Source organism: Sinocyclocheilus anshuiensis, unplaced genomic scaffold (genome assembly GCF_001515605.1).
Source record: "Sinocyclocheilus anshuiensis isolate Anshui unplaced genomic scaffold, SAMN03320099.WGS_v1.1 scaffold284, whole genome shotgun sequence".
Classification (NCBI taxonomy): domain Eukaryota; kingdom Metazoa; phylum Chordata; class Actinopteri; order Cypriniformes; family Cyprinidae; genus Sinocyclocheilus; species Sinocyclocheilus anshuiensis.
In genome coordinates, this window is record NW_015554266.1 from 2,134,832 (window position 1) to 2,156,944 (window position 22,113).

At 37.9% G+C, this 22,113-nt stretch overlaps 1 pseudogene; it reads left to right on the forward strand.

Annotated features, from left to right (window-relative positions):
* LOC107671283 (myosin light chain kinase, smooth muscle-like) overlaps positions 1-22,113 on the forward strand; it is a 99,758-nt pseudogene that overhangs the window by 46,577 nt on the left and 31,068 nt on the right.

Genomic DNA, 22,113 nt, shown 5'->3' on the forward strand with positions numbered 1-22,113 from the left:
AAACAGTACTGGGCAAAGATGCATTAAGATGACTCTGTTTTTACCCTAATATTTCTGACCTATTATGCCAAGATATACATTTATCTGTCTCTGCTCATGTCTGAGACAGAATAGTTATGAAGGTTAGTGTGTGTGTGTGTGTGTGTGTGTGTGTGTGTGTGTGTGTCTGTGTGTGTGTGTGTGTGTCACTCTGTTCTCTGTCCAGCTAAAATAGTCTTTGCCTATATTTATTATTTGCCTATAATTGCTGTTCATGTGAAATTATGAATGCAACCACATCTCCGTCTTATAGCTGCGTTTCATAGCAACAATTGCATGTAACAGTAGTGCTGCTGTGATTTTGTCAAACTGAAATAGTATTGACACTTTCATTTCAACTTGTTTTGGTGTTCTTAAAGAATCTGAACAATGCTACCAAATCTAACGCAATCAAAACAATACAGCAATAATCTAGAATTTCACATTATCCAGCATCTAATAACAATTTAAAACACATCTAAATGCCCATGCATCCATTCTCTAAACCGCTTGCCCTACATATGGGGTTGCAGGGTTGTTGGAACTGCAGCATCTCGGGTCAAAGGCAGGCAAAACTTAATGTTGTGGAATATATCTCAATGTTATATCACTGTTACAACACAATGATTCTGTTTTATTGTTACATTTCCTGAAATCTCACCCCCACGATACCTGTGTTTTCTGGGTGCATGGTTGGCAGGGTGTTGCTGTGTGGTGCTAAAGTGTTCTGAATGGTTGTTTGGGCACTGCTAGGTCTTTTCTGGGTGTTCTGGTTTGTTACTAGGGCATTGCTAGACATTTGTTGAAGAGTTCAGAGTAATTTTAGCATGTTGCTGTGCAGTTGTTGGAGTGTTGTTCACTGGTGAAAAGAGTCCATTCCCAAGTCTCTGTGATATTGGTCTCTAGATGTGACTGGGGTCTCTCATTCACTGTCTATTGTGTTTTTTCAAGCTCTTCAGCTATTGTTCTTTTAAGAAGTGTTCACTGAAAGCTGAAAGGGGAGCCAAAATGGTCCCTTTTGGAACTTAGTTTTTTTTTTTTTTAATAAAACTAAAAAGTTTTTAGAATTTCAAACAGTTTAGCACAAATGGGTTTGAGAAAAAAAATAAATAAATAAAAAATAAGTGAAAGTATAAGCCACAGTAAAAGTGATGCTTACCTGTGAAAACACCACTAATAATGATGTAAATTACAGCATATGCAAGCTAATGTTCCTTCAAAGGATTCCATATTATTCAATGATTTAACAATTATTATTCAACATATATTCTGTTTTTGTATAGTGACTATAGATCTTTGCTAATTTACAAAAAGTGCAGTTTCTGCCTGCTTCACTTATTTGCCTTTTGGTTTAACTGTTTTAATTCCATATGAACAGTAGATTTTATGTGCTGTCCTGGATCAGACAGACTGGAAGACTATGGTCACTATAGTGTCTTCATTACTGACAGACGAAAGTCTCTTTAGTTTGACTTTGGGTTTCCCTGAGAAGCTGTGAAGCTGCAGCAGGGGCCTTTGAGCAAATATGAGACCTTAAAACCATATAAAGGCAAAACATGCATCACTCACCCTGAAATATTACGCACAGATGGACTTGGTAAGTCAGACATCTAAGAGAGAGCGAGAGAGGGAGAGAGAGCTTACTGCATCTGTGTGGGCTGATTTTGCAATTCTTGGAAAAAGAGGGGGGTTTACAAAAAGAAAGGAAAGTCAGAAAAAGAGGAAGACAAAACTTTTCCTCATGATTCCTGATTAGGAATGTTCTTTGAATCCTGGTGGTCTCAGGCACGTTTAGCAGTAAAGTCATTTACAAGCAAAAACATTTAACAATGTGAATTATACTGCAAAGAGACAATGTATGAGTAGTATGGTTGTATGCTATTCTTTACAATTCCCGTTTGCCAGATACATTCACATAGTAATCCTTCCAGTGCCACCAGAGGGCACTATCACTGGAGATCGAAATTTAGGCTGACCTGTATATTGGTTAAATGCCTGAAATAAGGTCTGTGGTTAACATAAACTCAAGATATTTTCACGTTTTATTCTACAGCATTGTTTGTGTTTATAATCATGCTCTTGCAAACTATTCTAATTTCAACTTTCAGGGAAAAAGTTTTTTTTTAGCTTAATGGTGGTGAGCTTGAAATCCTGCAATTGTGGTGAAATACAGAGTTCTGGCATGAAACTCTAGATGGCACAGTCCGATAGGTCTAGCTCAATCTGACCTGGTGACATCATTGTCACATTGGCAGCTGATTGGTTCTCTCCTGTATCGGTAGCCAATGAGCTCGCTGCTCAATATTCAAATACCTGGCTTTTGTTTACTTTAGCAGTTGGCAGTGCACTTCAGAAACCCTCCACCTTCCCCAGCTCCACCTGTGTAGATCTGCTACGGGGTGATTCATGTATGCTATATGGGGGTTATTCATATGTGTTATATGTGCAGCAGCAGTATTTCTTACATGCTCACAGCAACATGTTGTGGATGTATTGATAGTAGCAAGTCTCGGTACTTGCTCTGCCGCAGCAGCAGCAGCAGCGTAGCAGATCTATTCCGCCAAGACCAAATACATTAACATTACCTGTACATTACCATGCCAATCCCTCCGAGAGTTGTCATGACAGAAGTTCATTTATAGCCTACGTTTAGTGTTTTACTTCTTAGGCTTCAAATTTGTATTTGTTACAGAGCAATAAATATTTTCTGAAATAATCCAAAACAATGGAAAATTCATACTGTGTTTTTGACGAGAGACAAAACTTCCAGTTTGGCCCTAAAAATATCATCAGTGTAATCAATGCAGCACTCTACATTCTCGTTATGATCGCTCCAAAATAACGTTGTTAGTGAATTTGGCTGCAATTTTATCTACATAATCTTCACCTTGTCCATCCCGTTTTTACATAATGGATGAAGTGTCATCCACCCTTTCTCAGTGGGGTGTTACATTACAAAGTTCTCAGAACTTGATTTGTCAGTCAGTTACTAACACAGTCTCTTTCTTTTTGTTCTGTATTCGTCTTTTCAGATCAGCCCGTTCCATATTCCCACACTGTGTTTGAGAATAGTGCGGCTCAGCTGACAGTTAAAGCAGCTGTTTTGGAAGATGCAGGCGTGTATTCATGTGTCGCAGTGAATGATCACGGCAGAGCTGTGTGTACAGCTCGTGTACTGGTTAACGATAAGACACTCGTCCCCTTCTTCTATATTATTATTTGGCAGCATATTCAGAATTAAAACGTGTTGGATGCTGAAGTCAGTCACACTTAACACTGTCTGAATGTCATTGCATTAGATAGAAAATATCAAACCTGGGTGATTTATTTTAAATAAATATAACTCAAACACACTTTCAATCTAAATATTTCACAAAAAGATGTTTTAAATGATAAATCAATAGTGTTGAAAATAAATACAAGCAGTATTGTGGCATTTTTTGGTTGTAAAATGTTTGTGAATTATGTTAATGTGATTTAATTTTTTATAACATTAGAGCCCAGGCTAAGCAGAATGTTCAAAAAATGAAATTCCACTTTTATTCTCAAGTTCAATTTTATAATCTTTTTTGAAAGTTATGATAGCTAGTTTCGGCTCGAAAATGAAATGAACTAGGAAGCCAAAGTTATTATAAACAAAAATCATATCAACAAAATGAACGCAAGCTTGATTTTTTTTTGTATTTTTTTAAGCAAGAAATTAATCTCTCCTGTTATTCTGGAACCCCTGCAGTGTCCTGATTTATGTCCCATATCTAACTGCAGGGTAATAACATGGCTTTATTTTAATTCTAAATGTTATTGTATCATTCTTTCAAATGTCCTAAATACACTTCTTCCCTCAAACTCAGAAGGCATTTGAGTCATAAAAACCAAAATACATTTTATGAGTTTTAACTTCACTCATACATTGCAGGAGGAGTTTGCTATGTGTTCCGTTGATCAGTGAATATCATGGATGTGTTTTCCGAGAGTTATTTGAAGGTCCTCAGGATTAGAGAAACATCTTCTCTCTTGCAGTCTGTGAGGCTGTCTAATGGCGGAGGTTCCATGTTTAAGTGGGTTAAAAATGTAAAATACCAGTCTTTTCCCACACATATTCTGCAGTGGCTCTATCTGATCTGAGTCTCAGAGGACAAGAAGAGAAATTACCCGCCCTCCCTAAAAAGAAAAAAAAAAAAGGTTTCATGATTTTTTCACTGATGTGTTTTCAGAAAATATGCATTAATGTAAAGGTACAATACTATTCAGCATGCATTTAGAAGCAGTGAATAGAAAGTACAGTATATAGATGGGTATAAGGACATGATTTATTTATTCCCTAAATATTGAAGCAGCAAATGCTGCATATTTTTGTTAACTAAACTTAGTGATCGCCTGTGAATTATCATGGTATTATTTTCATTGTACTATAGCTTTGAATAATACCTTTCAAGTTACATAAAAAAGCATAATGAACGTCCAGTTTGATGTCTAGTATGCTGTGCTTGATAGATTAATTTGTGTAAACATTTAAATGTAAAAATAGCAATGGATGCTTTGATCATTATTTTATATAATCTAGATTAGTCTTGAAAATCTAGATGGCGCAGGCTGAAAGGTACTTTACATGCAGTCTGCTAGCAATCACATCACTTATTACATGGGCATAAGCTGACTGGCCTCTGCATATTCTGCAGCCAATGAGCTGTTTGCTCAACACTGAAATAATATTTGCTGTAAGGTGGTCCTGTAGCACTATCAAGAGCTCCTCCGAAACCCTCCACCTCCCTCAGCTCCACCTGTCTAGAACTGCTACCGGATTAATGTTTGCCTATTCATGCAGCAGCAGCAGCAGCAGCAGCATATCTTACATGCTCACAGCCAGTAGCAAGTCCGTACTTACTCTGCATGCAGCAACAGCATTGTGCAGAACAGATCTAGTCTGACAAGGCCATACACATTAACATTGTCATATCCATCAAAATGCTAAAACTATTTTTAGAGATGTCATGATTTAAATGAGTATACAACTAACAGTGAATAAAATATATTCCTGATAGTACTTTATTTTACAGTCATCATTTACATACTATTTACTTGTTATAGTAATTACATTAACTGGGTAATAACCCTACTACTAACCCTAATCCTAACCTTAATCCATGTAGTTATGTTATAACTTAATGGTATAACTTATGTTATACTTTCTTGGTTAAGCACACTGTAAGTATACTGTAAATGCACATAATGTAAAATCAAAGGCACCCAAATTCTCCTCATTCACTGGATTTAACAAAATGTACTTACATTCCACCTAGGAAAAAAAAGAGAAAGAAAGTAAAGAATTTTTTTTTGTTGCATTTTCTGAAAATAATCTGATTGCTGTTTGCTTACGCAAAACCCCAACATTTAATAGATTTAGTAGATTCAAACGCATTTACTGTAAATATGAATATTGAAATTAGTGGAAAATATATTGTGTTCACTTTTGTAAACTAAACGGAAGAATCACTTTATTATTATTACATACAATATATAATTAAGCAGCGTCACAAGTGCTGCTCAACTTAATATAAGCATGGCTGTAATTTGGACTTAGGCAGCCAGTTCATATTTCAATTGCAAACATCGCTCGGATACAAGCAATAATTCTAATGTTCTAATGAGCAGCACATACAGTGAGTATCTATGGAGACTGATTCAATCACAGTGATGATATCACTGATTCAACCTAAATACATTAATTATTACCAACAAATTATATTTGTATTTGTTAAATCAGGTAGAAATAGCTCTTTACCGTGACAACTGCAGGTTGCCACTTTTTGCAGTGTGATTTCAAATGGTTAACATATGCATTCCCTCTTGAGATTATTTTGCCCTACTGCAAAAAAAAAAATATATATATATAAATAAATTAAAATGAGGTTGATAATTATCATGAGGTATAATGAGGTTGATATTATGATAATTATACAATATGAGATAAATTGCCATATATATCTCATATGCATGTGATGTTGATTAACAGACTGAGGGAAGCACTTCTAAAACAGCTGTATTCCCGACTGACCTGATGATACGGCATCTCCACAGCCTGCAACATCCATTAACTTTCTGATGCATCATCTAATAGTTCTAACATGTTTGACACAGGATGTCGCCCAACTTTTCTCATGTAGAGTAATCATGTGACTGACTTTGGTGGAGTACTGAAGGGGACAGTGTCAGCACAGATGCTGCTCTGTGTTTATGTGATAGACTGCTGGAGATTCAATAACTAACTGATGTAAAATACAGATAGATCTGTGGCAATTTAACAAGCTAATGTTTTTAGATCATGTGAACATGATTGCCCTACAAAAATGCCTAGAACACAGAATCAGAGAGTACTTTTAAATTAGAAAATGCTGGTGTTATCACACAAGCACGAGTGCTATATTTTTAGCAGGGTTTATGTAGTCTGTATGTTGTTCTCTAGCTAAGTCAAGTGTTAAGAGGTCTGCTGCTCCTCCTGTGACTGATGTGAGGAGACCGTCTGCCCCGGTGTTCCTCAAAGGTCTGCAGGATCTCAGAGTCATGGACGGCAGTCAGGTCACCATGACCGTGGAAGTGACAGGTATGAAAGTTCAACATGAGCTCAGCTTCTCGAACTTCTATTCTATTCTATTCTATTCCTGTGTAACTCTGAAGGGTCTCCTGACTGTGTATTTGCATGATTATGTGACCTCAGCAACATATGAACTTTCTGAAGTCATTAAAAAAAAAATAAAATAAATGAAAGCATGTTTTTTTTTCTTCATTATTAATATGACTCGACCCCAAAACGTTAAGTGTCAGCACTGTGGTTTGTAAATCATAGTAGCCTACAACTTTCTTTCACTCTCTGTTAGTCAGTGCTGTTGATTATTCTTTATTTTGCCCCACTGACCTCCATTCATTTTCTCTAACCCTAATTTGCTTAAACATTTGCAAGTGTGATGTGTGTTGTTGTGTGTAGGAAATCCTGCCCCTGAGGTGGTCTGGCTGCATAATGGAAAAGAGATCCAAGAGTCTGAGGATTTCCATTTTGAGAGGAAGGGCTGTCGGTATACTCTCTTCATACAGGAAGTGTTTCCTGAGGACACAGGGACATACACCTGTGAGGCGTGGAATGATGCCGGAGTCGCTCGGACTGAAGCCTCACTCACTGTACAAGGTACAAATCACACTGTTCCTTATTATAAACATTACTTAATTAGATAAATTACCAAACCAGGTATGATCTGCAACTAGACACTGCCAGAGTCTTTTCTTCTAACTAACTCCACTTTTTCAATTGCTTTTAAAGTGATATTACGGTGATATGATCTTATAATAAATATTATGATATAATAGTTAAATATGGATGTGAATATCTGGAATTTGTTTTGTTGCTCACAGAGCCTCAAGATGGAGTTCAGCCCTGGTTCATCACTAAAACCAAGTCCTCTACCGCCTTCTTGGGTCAACACGCTCTGCTCTCCTGTGCGATCGCTGGTGACCCCTTCCCAGAATTCCTCTGGATGAAGGATGAGCAGGTAATATCTGGAGATGGGGACTTTGAGATCCTACAGAAGGAAGATGTTGTCTCATTGCTCATCAGGAAAGTGAAGACACATCATGCTGGAAACTATGAGATTTATCTCAAGTAAGATTTGTATGTTTATTTATTTTTCATTTTGAATTAAAGTCATTGTTCATGTAGTTTGAATTCATTATATGTATAGTTCGAGATTTAGAGATTTAGATATTTGGTATTTGGTGATGTTGTTGACTCACTTCGAGAACTTAACACATGCAGTAGTTGTTAGTACTCAAATGTGAAGTTTATTTTAATTAAAAAATAATGAATTTTAAAAAGGTTTTTGTTCATTAGGGTTTGGATTTGGGTTTTATTTTATCACATTAAGATGTGAAATATTTGACAGTTTGCCCTAAAATCAAACTGTATCAAAGGCATTATATCCCAAATCAAAACTATTTTAAATTATTCTTATTATTATTCTTATTATTATTACTATTAATTAATGTATTTATATTTTTGCATTGTGAGACTATTTTTATGATGACATCTTTAAATTCTAATGACCATAAAAAATTATAATATAATATAACAATGAAAATATCAATATTATTTTAAGCTATTTCAATTATGAAGTTAAGTCAAGTCACCTTTATTTGTATAGCGCTTTATACAATACTGATTGTCTCAAAGCAGCTTTACAGTGTCAAACAAGAAAATAGTTTGTCAATAATGCAAGAGGACAATAAGAAAGAGTGATTTTTCAGGTAAAGTATTGCTACGTCATGATAGTAATAATAAGTAATAATAAGACTTTGCATCACAGTATTTTAACTGTAAGAAATGATAATTAGATGAGAATCATTTATAATGAGAAATGCACGTTACATATAGAGAAAAAAAATGGCTCTAATTTCTGGTGGGTAAAATGTTTTCATGAGATCCATGCATGCAAGTTCACATGCAATGAAATTATGCTTGGAGACAGTGCTGTCATATCAGGAAATGTTTGTTGTTTTAGTTCTTCATTTACTTTTTCAATTCAGCATTTTACCATAAATTAACTTAAGCGGCCAAAACTCTTCTGTTGATCTCAGGAATAAAGTAGGAGAGTGCAGGTCAGTGGCCACTCTGCAGGTCAGCGAGGATCCCATGCCATCTGGTGACAATTCTCATAAACGGTACATTCTCCTTCTATTCTTGTTCTCCTCTTCCCCAAAGCTATATTTACAGCCCTTACCCCTCAACCCCTGCACTAAATCTACATAATCTCTCTTTATAACCAAACGCTCTGTTTATGCTTCCTCACTCAGCTGTGCTGTTGTGTGGGTTAGTCTAGGGGCCTCATTCTGGTCTCATTTCCCTATAAGGTCTCTGAAGTCATCTCTGATGCAACTCTGTCGTGTTGAACTAACTCTCCCCCTCGATTAAGCTGCTCTCCAGTGTGGGCTGAGCTAGCTGGGGCTTTAACCATCTCTGTATTTTCTCCACTCTTCCTGTGGCAGCCGAGGGGTGGAGAGGACTGCACCAGGCAGGGGAGGACAGCCAGAGACTCCCAGTGCTGCAGCGTCGCTCTCTGAGCCACTCTGGGAACACGACAGTCAGGATCAGGAAGAAGAGGAGGGGTGTGCCAAACGGCGTATAGAGACAAAAGAGCATCGGGAAGACCAGATCCGTCAGCAGGAGGCCGAGCAGATCGACTTCAGAACTGTGCTTGGCCGCAAGGTCACCACTAAGAATGTCTCTGAGGAAGACCTGAAGGAGATCACGGCCGAGCAGATGGACTTCAGGGGGAACCTCCAACGGCAGATCAAGCCCAAGACCCAGACAGAAGAGGAACGCAAAGTCAACTCTCCACAGCAAGTGGACTTCAGAGCAGTGCTGGGAAAGAAGGGAAGCCAAGGCCCAAAACCCGGTCTCGGATCCTTAGTGAAAGCACAAGCCAACAAAACTGAAGCTGTTGACTTCAGATCCGTGTTAGGCAGCAAGAAAAAACAATCCTGAAATCTCACCCCCACGATACCTGTGTTTTCTGGGTGCATGGTTGGCAGGGTGTTGCTGTGTGGTGCTAAAGTGTTCTGAATGGTTGTTTGGGCACTGCTAGGTCTTTTCTGGGTGTTCTGGTTTGTTACTAGGGCATTGCTAGACATTTGTTGAAGAGTTCAGAGTAATTTTAGCATGTTGCTGTGCAGTTGTTGGAGTGTTGTTCACTGGTGAAAAGAGTCCATTCCCAAGTCTCTGTGATATTGGTCTCTAGATGTGACTGGGGTCTCTCATTCACTGTCTATTGTGTTTTTTCAAGCTCTTCAGCTATTGTTCTTTTAAGAAGTGTTCACTGAAAGCTGAAAGGGGAGCCAAAATGGTCCCTTTTGGAACTTAGTTTTTTTTTTTTTTAATAAAACTAAAAAGTTTTTAGAATTTCAAACAGTTTAGCACAAATGGGTTTGAGAAAAAAAATAAATAAATAAAAAATAAGTGAAAGTATAAGCCACAGTAAAAGTGATGCTTACCTGTGAAAACACCACTAATAATGATGTAAATTACAGCATATGCAAGCTAATGTTCCTTCAAAGGATTCCATATTATTCAATGATTTAACAATTATTATTCAACATATATTCTGTTTTTGTATAGTGACTATAGATCTTTGCTAATTTACAAAAAGTGCAGTTTCTGCCTGCTTCACTTATTTGCCTTTTGGTTTAACTGTTTTAATTCCATATGAACAGTAGATTTTATGTGCTGTCCTGGATCAGACAGACTGGAAGACTATGGTCACTATAGTGTCTTCATTACTGACAGACGAAAGTCTCTTTAGTTTGACTTTGGGTTTCCCTGAGAAGCTGTGAAGCTGCAGCAGGGGCCTTTGAGCAAATATGAGACCTTAAAACCATATAAAGGCAAAACATGCATCACTCACCCTGAAATATTACGCACAGATGGACTTGGTAAGTCAGACATCTAAGAGAGAGCGAGAGAGGGAGAGAGAGCTTACTGCATCTGTGTGGGCTGATTTTGCAATTCTTGGAAAAAGAGGGGGGTTTACAAAAAGAAAGGAAAGTCAGAAAAAGAGGAAGACAAAACTTTTCCTCATGATTCCTGATTAGGAATGTTCTTTGAATCCTGGTGGTCTCAGGCACGTTTAGCAGTAAAGTCATTTACAAGCAAAAACATTTAACAATGTGAATTATACTGCAAAGAGACAATGTATGAGTAGTATGGTTGTATGCTATTCTTTACAATTCCCGTTTGCCAGATACATTCACATAGTAATCCTTCCAGTGCCACCAGAGGGCACTATCACTGGAGATCGAAATTTAGGCTGACCTGTATATTGGTTAAATGCCTGAAATAAGGTCTGTGGTTAACATAAACTCAAGATATTTTCACGTTTTATTCTACAGCATTGTTTGTGTTTATAATCATGCTCTTGCAAACTATTCTAATTTCAACTTTCAGGGAAAAAGTTTTTTTTTAGCTTAATGGTGGTGAGCTTGAAATCCTGCAATTGTGGTGAAATACAGAGTTCTGGCATGAAACTCTAGATGGCACAGTCCGATAGGTCTAGCTCAATCTGACCTGGTGACATCATTGTCACATTGGCAGCTGATTGGTTCTCTCCTGTATCGGTAGCCAATGAGCTCGCTGCTCAATATTCAAATACCTGGCTTTTGTTTACTTTAGCAGTTGGCAGTGCACTTCAGAAACCCTCCACCTTCCCCAGCTCCACCTGTGTAGATCTGCTACGGGGTGATTCATGTATGCTATATGGGGGTTATTCATATGTGTTATATGTGCAGCAGCAGTATTTCTTACATGCTCACAGCAACATGTTGTGGATGTATTGATAGTAGCAAGTCTCGGTACTTGCTCTGCCGCAGCAGCAGCAGCAGCGTAGCAGATCTATTCCGCCAAGACCAAATACATTAACATTACCTGTACATTACCATGCCAATCCCTCCGAGAGTTGTCATGACAGAAGTTCATTTATAGCCTACGTTTAGTGTTTTACTTCTTAGGCTTCAAATTTGTATTTGTTACAGAGCAATAAATATTTTCTGAAATAATCCAAAACAATGGAAAATTCATACTGTGTTTTTGACGAGAGACAAAACTTCCAGTTTGGCCCTAAAAATATCATCAGTGTAATCAATGCAGCACTCTACATTCTCGTTATGATCGCTCCAAAATAACGTTGTTAGTGAATTTGGCTGCAATTTTATCTACATAATCTTCACCTTGTCCATCCCGGTTTTTACATAATGGATGAAGTGTCATCCACCCTTTCTCAGTGGGGTGTTACATTACAAAGTTCTCAGAACTTGATTTGTCAGTCAGTTACTAACACAGTCTCTTTCTTTTTGTTCTGTATTCGTCTTTTCAGATCAGCCCGTTCCATATTCCCACACTGTGTTTGAGAATAGTGCGGCTCAGCTGACAGTTAAAGCAGCTGTTTTGGAAGATGCAGGCGTGTATTCATGTGTCGCAGTGAATGATCACGGCAGAGCTGTGTGTACAGCTCGTGTACTGGTTAACGATAAGACACTCGTCCCCTTCTTCTATATTATTATTTGGCAGCATATTCAGAATTAAAACGTGTTGGATGCTGAAGTCAGTCACACTTAACACTGTCTGAATGTCATTGCATTAGATAGAAAATATCAAACCTGGGTGATTTATTTTAAATAAATATAACTCAAACACACTTTCAATCTAAATATTTCACAAAAAGATGTTTTAAATGATAAATCAATAGTGTTGAAAATAAATACAAGCAGTATTGTGGCATTTTTTGGTTGTAAAATGTTTGTGAATTATGTTAATGTGATTTAATTTTTTATAACATTAGAGCCCAGGCTAAGCAGAATGTTCAAAAAATGAAATTCCACTTTTATTCTCAAGTTCAATTTTATAATCTTTTTTGAAAGTTATGATAGCTAGTTTCGGCTCGAAAATGAAATGAACTAGGAAGCCAAAGTTATTATAAACAAAAATCATATCAACAAAATGAACGCAAGCTTGATTTTTTTTTGTATTTTTTTAAGCAAGAAATTAATCTCTCCTGTTATTCTGGAACCCCTGCAGTGTCCTGATTTATGTCCCATATCTAACTGCAGGGTAATAACATGGCTTTATTTTAATTCTAAATGTTATTGTATCATTCTTTCAAATGTCCTAAATACACTTCTTCCCTCAAACTCAGAAGGCATTTGAGTCATAAAAACCAAAATACATTTTATGAGTTTTAACTTCACTCATACATTGCAGGAGGAGTTTGCTATGTGTTCCGTTGATCAGTGAATATCATGGATGTGTTTTCCGAGAGTTATTTGAAGGTCCTCAGGATTAGAGAAACATCTTCTCTCTTGCAGTCTGTGAGGCTGTCTAATGGCGGAGGTTCCATGTTTAAGTGGGTTAAAAATGTAAAATACCAGTCTTTTCCCACACATATTCTGCAGTGGCTCTATCTGATCTGAGTCTCAGAGGACAAGAAGAGAAATTACCCGCCCTCCCTAAAAAGAAAAAAAAAAAAGGTTTCATGATTTTTTCACTGATGTGTTTTCAGAAAATATGCATTAATGTAAAGGTACAATACTATTCAGCATGCATTTAGAAGCAGTGAATAGAAAGTACAGTATATAGATGGGTATAAGGACATGATTTATTTATTCCCTAAATATTGAAGCAGCAAATGCTGCATATTTTTGTTAACTAAACTTAGTGATCGCCTGTGAATTATCATGGTATTATTTTCATTGTACTATAGCTTTGAATAATACCTTTCAAGTTACATAAAAAAGCATAATGAACGTCCAGTTTGATGTCTAGTATGCTGTGCTTGATAGATTAATTTGTGTAAACATTTAAATGTAAAAATAGCAATGGATGCTTTGATCATTATTTTATATAATCTAGATTAGTCTTGAAAATCTAGATGGCGCAGGCTGAAAGGTACTTTACATGCAGTCTGCTAGCAATCACATCACTTATTACATGGGCATAAGCTGACTGGCCTCTGCATATTCTGCAGCCAATGAGCTGTTTGCTCAACACTGAAATAATATTTGCTGTAAGGTGGTCCTGTAGCACTATCAAGAGCTCCTCCGAAACCCTCCACCTCCCTCAGCTCCACCTGTCTAGAACTGCTACCGGATTAATGTTTGCCTATTCATGCAGCAGCAGCAGCAGCAGCAGCATATCTTACATGCTCACAGCCAGTAGCAAGTCCGTACTTACTCTGCATGCAGCAACAGCATTGTGCAGAACAGATCTAGTCTGACAAGGCCATACACATTAACATTGTCATATCCATCAAAATGCTAAAACTATTTTTAGAGATGTCATGATTTAAATGAGTATACAACTAACAGTGAATAAAATATATTCCTGATAGTACTTTATTTTACAGTCATCATTTACATACTATTTACTTGTTATAGTAATTACATTAACTGGGTAATAACCCTACTACTAACCCTAATCCTAACCTTAATCCATGTAGTTATGTTATAACTTAATGGTATAACTTATGTTATACTTTCTTGGTTAAGCACACTGTAAGTATACTGTAAATGCACATAATGTAAAATCAAAGGCACCCAAATTCTCCTCATTCACTGGATTTAACAAAATGTACTTACATTCCACCTAGGAAAAAAAAGAGAAAGAAAGTAAAGAATTTTTTTTTGTTGCATTTTCTGAAAATAATCTGATTGCTGTTTGCTTACGCAAAACCCCAACATTTAATAGATTTAGTAGATTCAAACGCATTTACTGTAAATATGAATATTGAAATTAGTGGAAAATATATTGTGTTCACTTTTGTAAACTAAACGGAAGAATCACTTTATTATTATTACATACAATATATAATTAAGCAGCGTCACAAGTGCTGCTCAACTTAATATAAGCATGGCTGTAATTTGGACTTAGGCAGCCAGTTCATATTTCAATTGCAAACATCGCTCGGATACAAGCAATAATTCTAATGTTCTAATGAGCAGCACATACAGTGAGTATCTATGGAGACTGATTCAATCACAGTGATGATATCACTGATTCAACCTAAATACATTAATTATTACCAACAAATTATATTTGTATTTGTTAAATCAGGTAGAAATAGCTCTTTACCGTGACAACTGCAGGTTGCCACTTTTTGCAGTGTGATTTCAAATGGTTAACATATGCATTCCCTCTTGAGATTATTTTGCCCTACTGCAAAAAAAAAAATATATATATATAAATAAATTAAAATGAGGTTGATAATTATCATGAGGTATAATGAGGTTGATATTATGATAATTATACAATATGAGATAAATTGCCATATATATCTCATATGCATGTGATGTTGAGGAACAGACTGAGGGAAGCACTTCTAAAACAGCTGTATTCCCGACTGACCTGATGATACGGCATCTCCACAGCCTGCAACATCCATTAACTTTCTGATGCATCATCTAATAGTTCTAACATGTTTGACACAGGATGTCGCCCAACTTTTCTCATGTAGAGTAATCATGTGACTGACTTTGGTGGAGTACTGAAGGGGACAGTGTCAGCACAGATGCTGCTCTGTGTTTATGTGATAGACTGCTGGAGATTCAATAACTAACTGATGTAAAATACAGATAGATCTGTGGCAATTTAACAAGCTAATGTTTTTAGATCATGTGAACATGATTGCCCTACAAAAATGCCTAGAACACAGAATCAGAGAGTACTTTTAAATTAGAAAATGCTGGTGTTATCACACAAGCACGAGTGCTATATTTTTAGCAGGGTTTATGTAGTCTGTATGTTGTTCTCTAGCTAAGTCAAGTGTTAAGAGGTCTGCTGCTCCTCCTGTGACTGATGTGAGGAGACCGTCTGCCCCGGTGTTCCTCAAAGGTCTGCAGGATCTCAGAGTCATGGACGGCAGTCAGGTCACCATGACCGTGGAAGTGACAGGTATGAAAGTTCAACATGAGCTCAGCTTCTCGAACTTCTATTCTATTCTATTCTATTCCTGTGTAACTCTGAAGGGTCTCCTGACTGTGTATTTGCATGATTATGTGACCTCAGCAACATATGAACTTTCTGAAGTCATTAAAAAAAAAATAAAATAAATGAAAGCATGTTTTTTTTTCTTCATTATTAATATGACTCGACCCCAAAACGTTAAGTGTCAGCACTGTGGTTTGTAAATCATAGTAGCCTACAACTTTCTTTCACTCTCTGTTAGTCAGTGCTGTTGATTATTCTTTATTTTGCCCCACTGACCTCCATTCATTTTCTCTAACCCTAATTTGCTTAAACATTTGCAAGTGTGATGTGTGTTGTTGTGTGTAGGAAATCCTGCCCCTGAGGTGGTCTGGCTGCATAATGGAAAAGAGATCCAAGAGTCTGAGGATTTCCATTTTGAGAGGAAGGGCTGTCGGTATACTCTCTTCATACAGGAAGTGTTTCCTGAGGACACAGGGACATACACCTGTGAGGCGTGGAATGATGCCGGAGTCGCTCGGACTGAAGCCTCACTCACTGTACAAGGTACAAATCACACTGTTCCTTATTATAAACATTACTTAATTAGATAAATTACCAAAGCAGGTATGATCTGCAACTAGACACTGCCAGAGTCTTTTCTTCTAACTAACTCCACTTTTTCAATTGCTTTTAAAGTGATATTACGGTGATATGATCTTATAATAAATATTATGATATAATAGTTAAATATGGATGTGAATATCTGGAATTTGTTTTGTTGCTCACAGAGCCTCAAGATGGAGTTCAGCCCTGGTTCATCACTAAAACCAAGTCCTCTACCGCCTTCTTGGGTCAACACGCTCTGCTCTCCTGTGCGATCGCTGGTGACCCCTTCCCAGAATTCCTCTGGATGAAGGATGAGCAGGTAATATCTGGAGATGGGGACTTTGAGATCCTACAGAAGGAAGATGTTGTCTCATTGCTCATCAGGAAAGTGAAGACACATCATGCTGGAAACTATGAGATTTATCTCAAGTAAGATTTGTATGTTTATTTATTTTTCATTTTGAATTAAAGTCATTGTTCATGTAGTTTGAATTCATTATATGTATAGTTCGAGATTTAGAGATTTAGATATTTGGTATTTGGTGATGTTGTTGACTCACTTCGAGAACTTAACACATGCAGTAGTTGTTAGTACTCAAATGTGAAGTTTATTTTAATTAAAAAATAATGAATTTTAAAAAGGTTTTTGTTCATTAGGGTTTGGATTTGGGTTTTATTTTATCACATTAAGATGTGAAATATTTGACAGTTTGCCCTAAAATCAAACTGTATCAAAGGCATTATATCCCAAATCAAAACTATTTTAAATTATTCTTATTATTATTCTTATTATTATTACTATTAATTAATGTATTTATATTTTTGCATTGTGAGACTATTTTTATGATGACATCTTTAAATTCTAATGACCATAAAAAATTATAATATAATATAACAATGAAAATATCAATATTATTTTAAGCTATTTCAATTATGAAGTTAAGTCAAGTCACCTTTATTTGTATAGCGCTTTATACAATACTGATTGTCTCAAAGCAGCTTTACAGTGTCAAACAAGAAAATAGTTTGTCAATAATGCAAGAGGACAATAAGAAAGAGTGATTTTTCAGGTAAAGTATTGCTACGTCATGATAGTAATAATAAGTAATAATAAGACTTTGCATCACAGTATTTTAACTGTAAGAAATGATAATTAGATGAGAATCATTTATAATGAGAAATGCACGTTACATATAGAGAAAAAAAATGGCTCTAATTTCTGGTGGGTAAAATGTTTTCATGAGATCCATGCATGCAAGTTCACATGCAATGAAATTATGCTTGGAGACAGTGCTGTCATATCAGGAAATGTTTGTTGTTTTAGTTCTTCATTTACTTTTTCAATTCAGCATTTTACCATAAATTAACTTAAGCGGCCAAAACTCTTCTGTTGATCTCAGGAATAAAGTAGGAGAGTGCAGGTCAGTGGCCACTCTGCAGGTCAGCGAGGACCCCATGCCATCTGGTGACAATTCTCATAAACGGTACATTCTCCTTCTATTCTTGTTCTCCTCTTCCCCAAAGCTATATTTACAGCCCTTACCCCTCAACCCCTGCACTAAATCTACATAATCTCTCTTTATAACCAAACGCTCTGTTTATGCTTCCTCACTCAGCTGTGCTGTTGTGTGGGTTAGTCTAGGGGCCTCATTCTGGTCTCATTTCCCTATAAGGTCTCTGAAGTCATCTCTGATGCAACTCTGTCGTGTTGAACTAACTCTCCCCCTCGATTAAGCTGCTCTCCAGTGTGGGCTGAGCTAGCTGGGGCTTTAACCATCTCTGTATTTTCTCCACTCTTCCTGTGGCAGCCGAGGGGTGGAGAGGACTGCACCAGGCAGGGGAGGACAGCCAGAGACTCCCAGTGCTGCAGCGTCGCTCTCTGAGCCACTCTGGGAACACGACAGTCAGGATCAGGAAGAAGAGGAGGGGTGTGCCAAACGGCGTATAGAGACAAAAGAGCATCGGGAAGACCAGATCCGTCAGCAGGAGGCCGAGCAGATCGACTTCAGAACTGTGCTTGGCCGCAAGGTCACCACTAAGAATGTCTCTGAGGAAGACCTGAAGGAGATCACGGCCGAGCAGATGGACTTCAGGGGGAACCTCCAACGGCAGATCAAGCCCAAGACCCAGACAGAAGAGGAACGCAAAGTCAACTCTCCACAGCAAGTGGACTTCAGAGCAGTGCTGGGAAAGAAAGGAAGCCAAGGCCCAAAACCTGCTCTTGGATCCTTAGTGAAAACACAACCCAACCAAACTGAAGCTGTTGACTTCAGATCGGTGTTAGGCAACAAGAAAAAACTACCAAGCCAGGACAGGAATGGAGAAAGCCAAGGTGATAAAGACACCCGAGGAAAGGAAAATGATGTGAATTGTGTGGATGGAGGGATAAAAGAAAAAACAAAAGCAGTTGGAAAGAAAGAGCCCATTTTTACGCAGAAACTGAGTGACGTGATGGTATTGGATGGGGAACGTTTGCATCTACAGTGCCAACTTTCATCTGAGTCTCCCGCTAAAGTGACATGGATGCTTGATGGAAAACTCATCAAACCATCCAAATTCATCGTCATTGCTAATGAGGGTGAGTGTTGCAATTCACATTCGATTTTACATAAGCTGACTAATTTGTTGTCTTTCATGAATGAAGTTTGACGTTGGGGTGTTTATCAGGGGCTAGATTCGTTTATATGCTTGAGTACATGTTTCAAGCATCAGCAGACCAGATGTAGTCACAATGTGATATTAATTTTATACTGTGGTTCTTTAAACAAGAAGTTAATATTGAGTATCTGACATTTCAAACAGCCAACTTTGCTGCTGAGAATCACAAAGGTTGGTTGGAACGCCACAAATGCAGGCAATCACTCCTGAAACACCACTTATCCAATCAAGAGGACCAGAACTTAGTGTTACATAATTGTCTTTAAACAGTAGTCACATGACACTCTGGCTTCAGCTGTGATAAAATGGCAGGAGTGTAACTGAATGGGGATTTAATCAATGTGTTTCATGATGTGACAGGGCTATGTATTATGGTGTTTGAGAGATCTGCAGAGAAAGGTAGTGTGGAGGTGTAGAGTGAGGGCTGTATCTCTGTGGCTTGGACCCCTGTGTCATTAACAGCATGCTAACCCTTTCTAATGGCGCTTTTCCACTGCGTGGTATGACTCGGCACCGCACGGCTCGGTTCGGCTCGGCTCGGTTTGCGTTTCCACTGCAGTTTAGTACCGCTTTAGAGTGGGCGGGATTATTCACATGTCGTTACAGTTGTGCCGCCTCTACTGCCGCGACTCCTGAAAAACTTTTTCATTCCGCGTCACCCCATTAAGCGCTCACTGGATCTCTTCCTCTGCTATCAACGAGAGGAACATCTGTACTATGAAGGTAGAATGACGTCAAAAAGATTTGCATACGCAGGGTAATATTTGTGGAAGTGTACATAAGACAGTAAAATGCTGCAAATAATTTTTTCTTGCGCTTGAAACGCGATTTACACCTTTACAAAGCTTCTCTTGCGCATGCAAATTTCATTTACGCTTACAGTCTTATGTACACTTCCACAAATATTACCCTGCGTATGCAAATCTTTTTGACGTCATTCTACCTTCATATGTACTTCCTCAACAGACCACGAAACCAATTTGTTTGGTTGTTAAAAAAAGGTGCGCTCATTCAAAACAGTTGCGTTCGATCCTTAGCTGGCTGTGCTGATTTAAATCTAGCGGTTCTCTTGTGTTTGTGTTGCAAGTTCATTGACGCAGGTAGTGACGATTCTATCCGACCAATCAGTGATCAGCAGAGTTTACACGTCACGTTTTGGTAATGGTACGGTTCACTTGGAACCTCAACCGAGGTGGTACTAAAAAAAGTACCAGGTACCAGGTACTGTACCCAGTGAAACCCCCCCAAAAGTGAACCGTACCAAACCGTACCGTGCCATACCATGCAGTGGAAAAGCGCCATAAGAGAATTAAAGACTTCAAATGAAAGACTTCATTTGACTCAAGTATATCAATGTTGTGACCAAGACAAGTTGACCAGTGTACTGGACAAATATCTGATTGAATATGCATGTATGGATTACAGCAATATTGGAGGAATTTTCTGCTTTGACAACTACCAACATCATTTGTCATTTGCCCCATATATGTCTTTGACATCATGCAACAGATACTTTCAAAATAGGTTAACTTTCTCTTAAATGAAGGGACCTTTGAAGAATAATCATTAAATGCGTGTGTATGTGTGTGTGAGCAGGTGGTAAGTGCTCTCTGACCATTGATAAAGCTCTACCTGAAGATGAAGGACAATATGTGTGCAGGGCGGAGACCATCGAGGGCAAGACAGAGTGTTCCTGTATGGTCCTAGTGGACGGTGAGTATATCTCATTACATACCAGTACAATAAATGAGTTTACAGCATGTTCTTCCCGTATCCACGCTATGAAACTCAATAGGTTCTCTGAGAGATGAGGTGTACTGTAACCCTATGTGTCAAAAGTGTCAAAAATGTAGTTATTTTGAATGTTTGAATCAATTTTACATTTAAACGTTAGGTTGTTTTTTTCATCCATAATATTCTCAGAGAATATTATGAGAATATTATGGTTTCAGTCTGTCTGTTTTTGGGCTGGGCAGTGTGTTTGACCATTTCCCTAGAGTCCCTGCCTAAGCTCTGCATCTTCCGGTAATTACTGACCAGATCAGCCTGCGTCACATTCCTTGCATGTCCTAAGATCTCCCTTTTTCACTTTGCATGTCTTTACAGCTGTCTCTAAATACCTTTATCCCACGTAGCATGTTCTGACAGTCATCTCTGGATCTCTGTTTAGCTTTACAGGCCATGTCCCAATGACCATCTCTAGATTTCTGTGTCTCTTTTTCTCTGTTTTGGGTTTCAGGACATATCTTCACAACAGTTTTGGGTAACACTTTATTTTGATGGTCCCTTTTGAACATTCTATTGACAATAAGTAATGTTGCACCTACATGTCTACTAACTCTCATCAGAGTATTAGTAGACTGTTTGCTTAATATCTGCTAACTCTTTATTGTCATGGTCTCCCAACAGACATTCTACTGACTATAAGCAACTTTGCAAGTACATGTAAACTTATTCTTACCCCAACCCTACCAGTCTACTAATACTCTACTAATTCTCTAATGAGAGTTAGTAGACATGTAAGTGCAACATTACTTATAGTCAACAGAATGTGTTAAAGGGACCATCAAAATAAAGTGAAACCCAGTTTGGAATCTCTTTGTTCCACTTTAAAGGATGTATTTATCTGTCTTTGGACAAATAGTTCAAAAGACATGTCCCAACAGTCAGTCTTGATTTACGGGACATCTCCGCAACCATTTCCAGGTCCATATGTCCAGTATAACATATTCTGACAGTCATCTCTGTTTCTGTTCTGCTTTATAGGACATGTCCCAGCAATCATCTCCAAATCTCTCTGTCCCAACTACAGGACATGTCCCTACAGCTCTTTCTGTCTCTCTGTTCTGCCCTCCAGGACATGTTCTTACAGCTGTTTATAGATCTTTCTGTCCTGCTTTACTAGACTCGACTCTACAATCATCTCTGTCTTGTGAGATGTCCAACATATATAATGCATGTCCAGTTTATCTATCCATTGCAGATCTCTTTGTCCTGTTTTTGACAACCACCACTGATCTCTGTGTCCTTGTGGTTGTCTCTAGATCCCTCCATCCCTACAGCCATCTCTTTCTATATTCTGGTTTCCAGGACATGTTTTTACATCTGTTTATAGATCTTGTGTCCAGATTTCACAGTCCTTCTTTACTGGGCATGTCCCTACAGTTTTGTCTAGATATCTCTGTTCTGCTTAACAGGCCATGTCCCTCCAACCATCACTAGTTCTCTGTTTCCTGCTTTACAGTACATGTCCTTACAGCCATCTATCGATCTCTCTCTCTCTCTCTCATTTTAAAAGACATGACCTTACATCTCTCTCTAGACGTATCTGTCCTGCT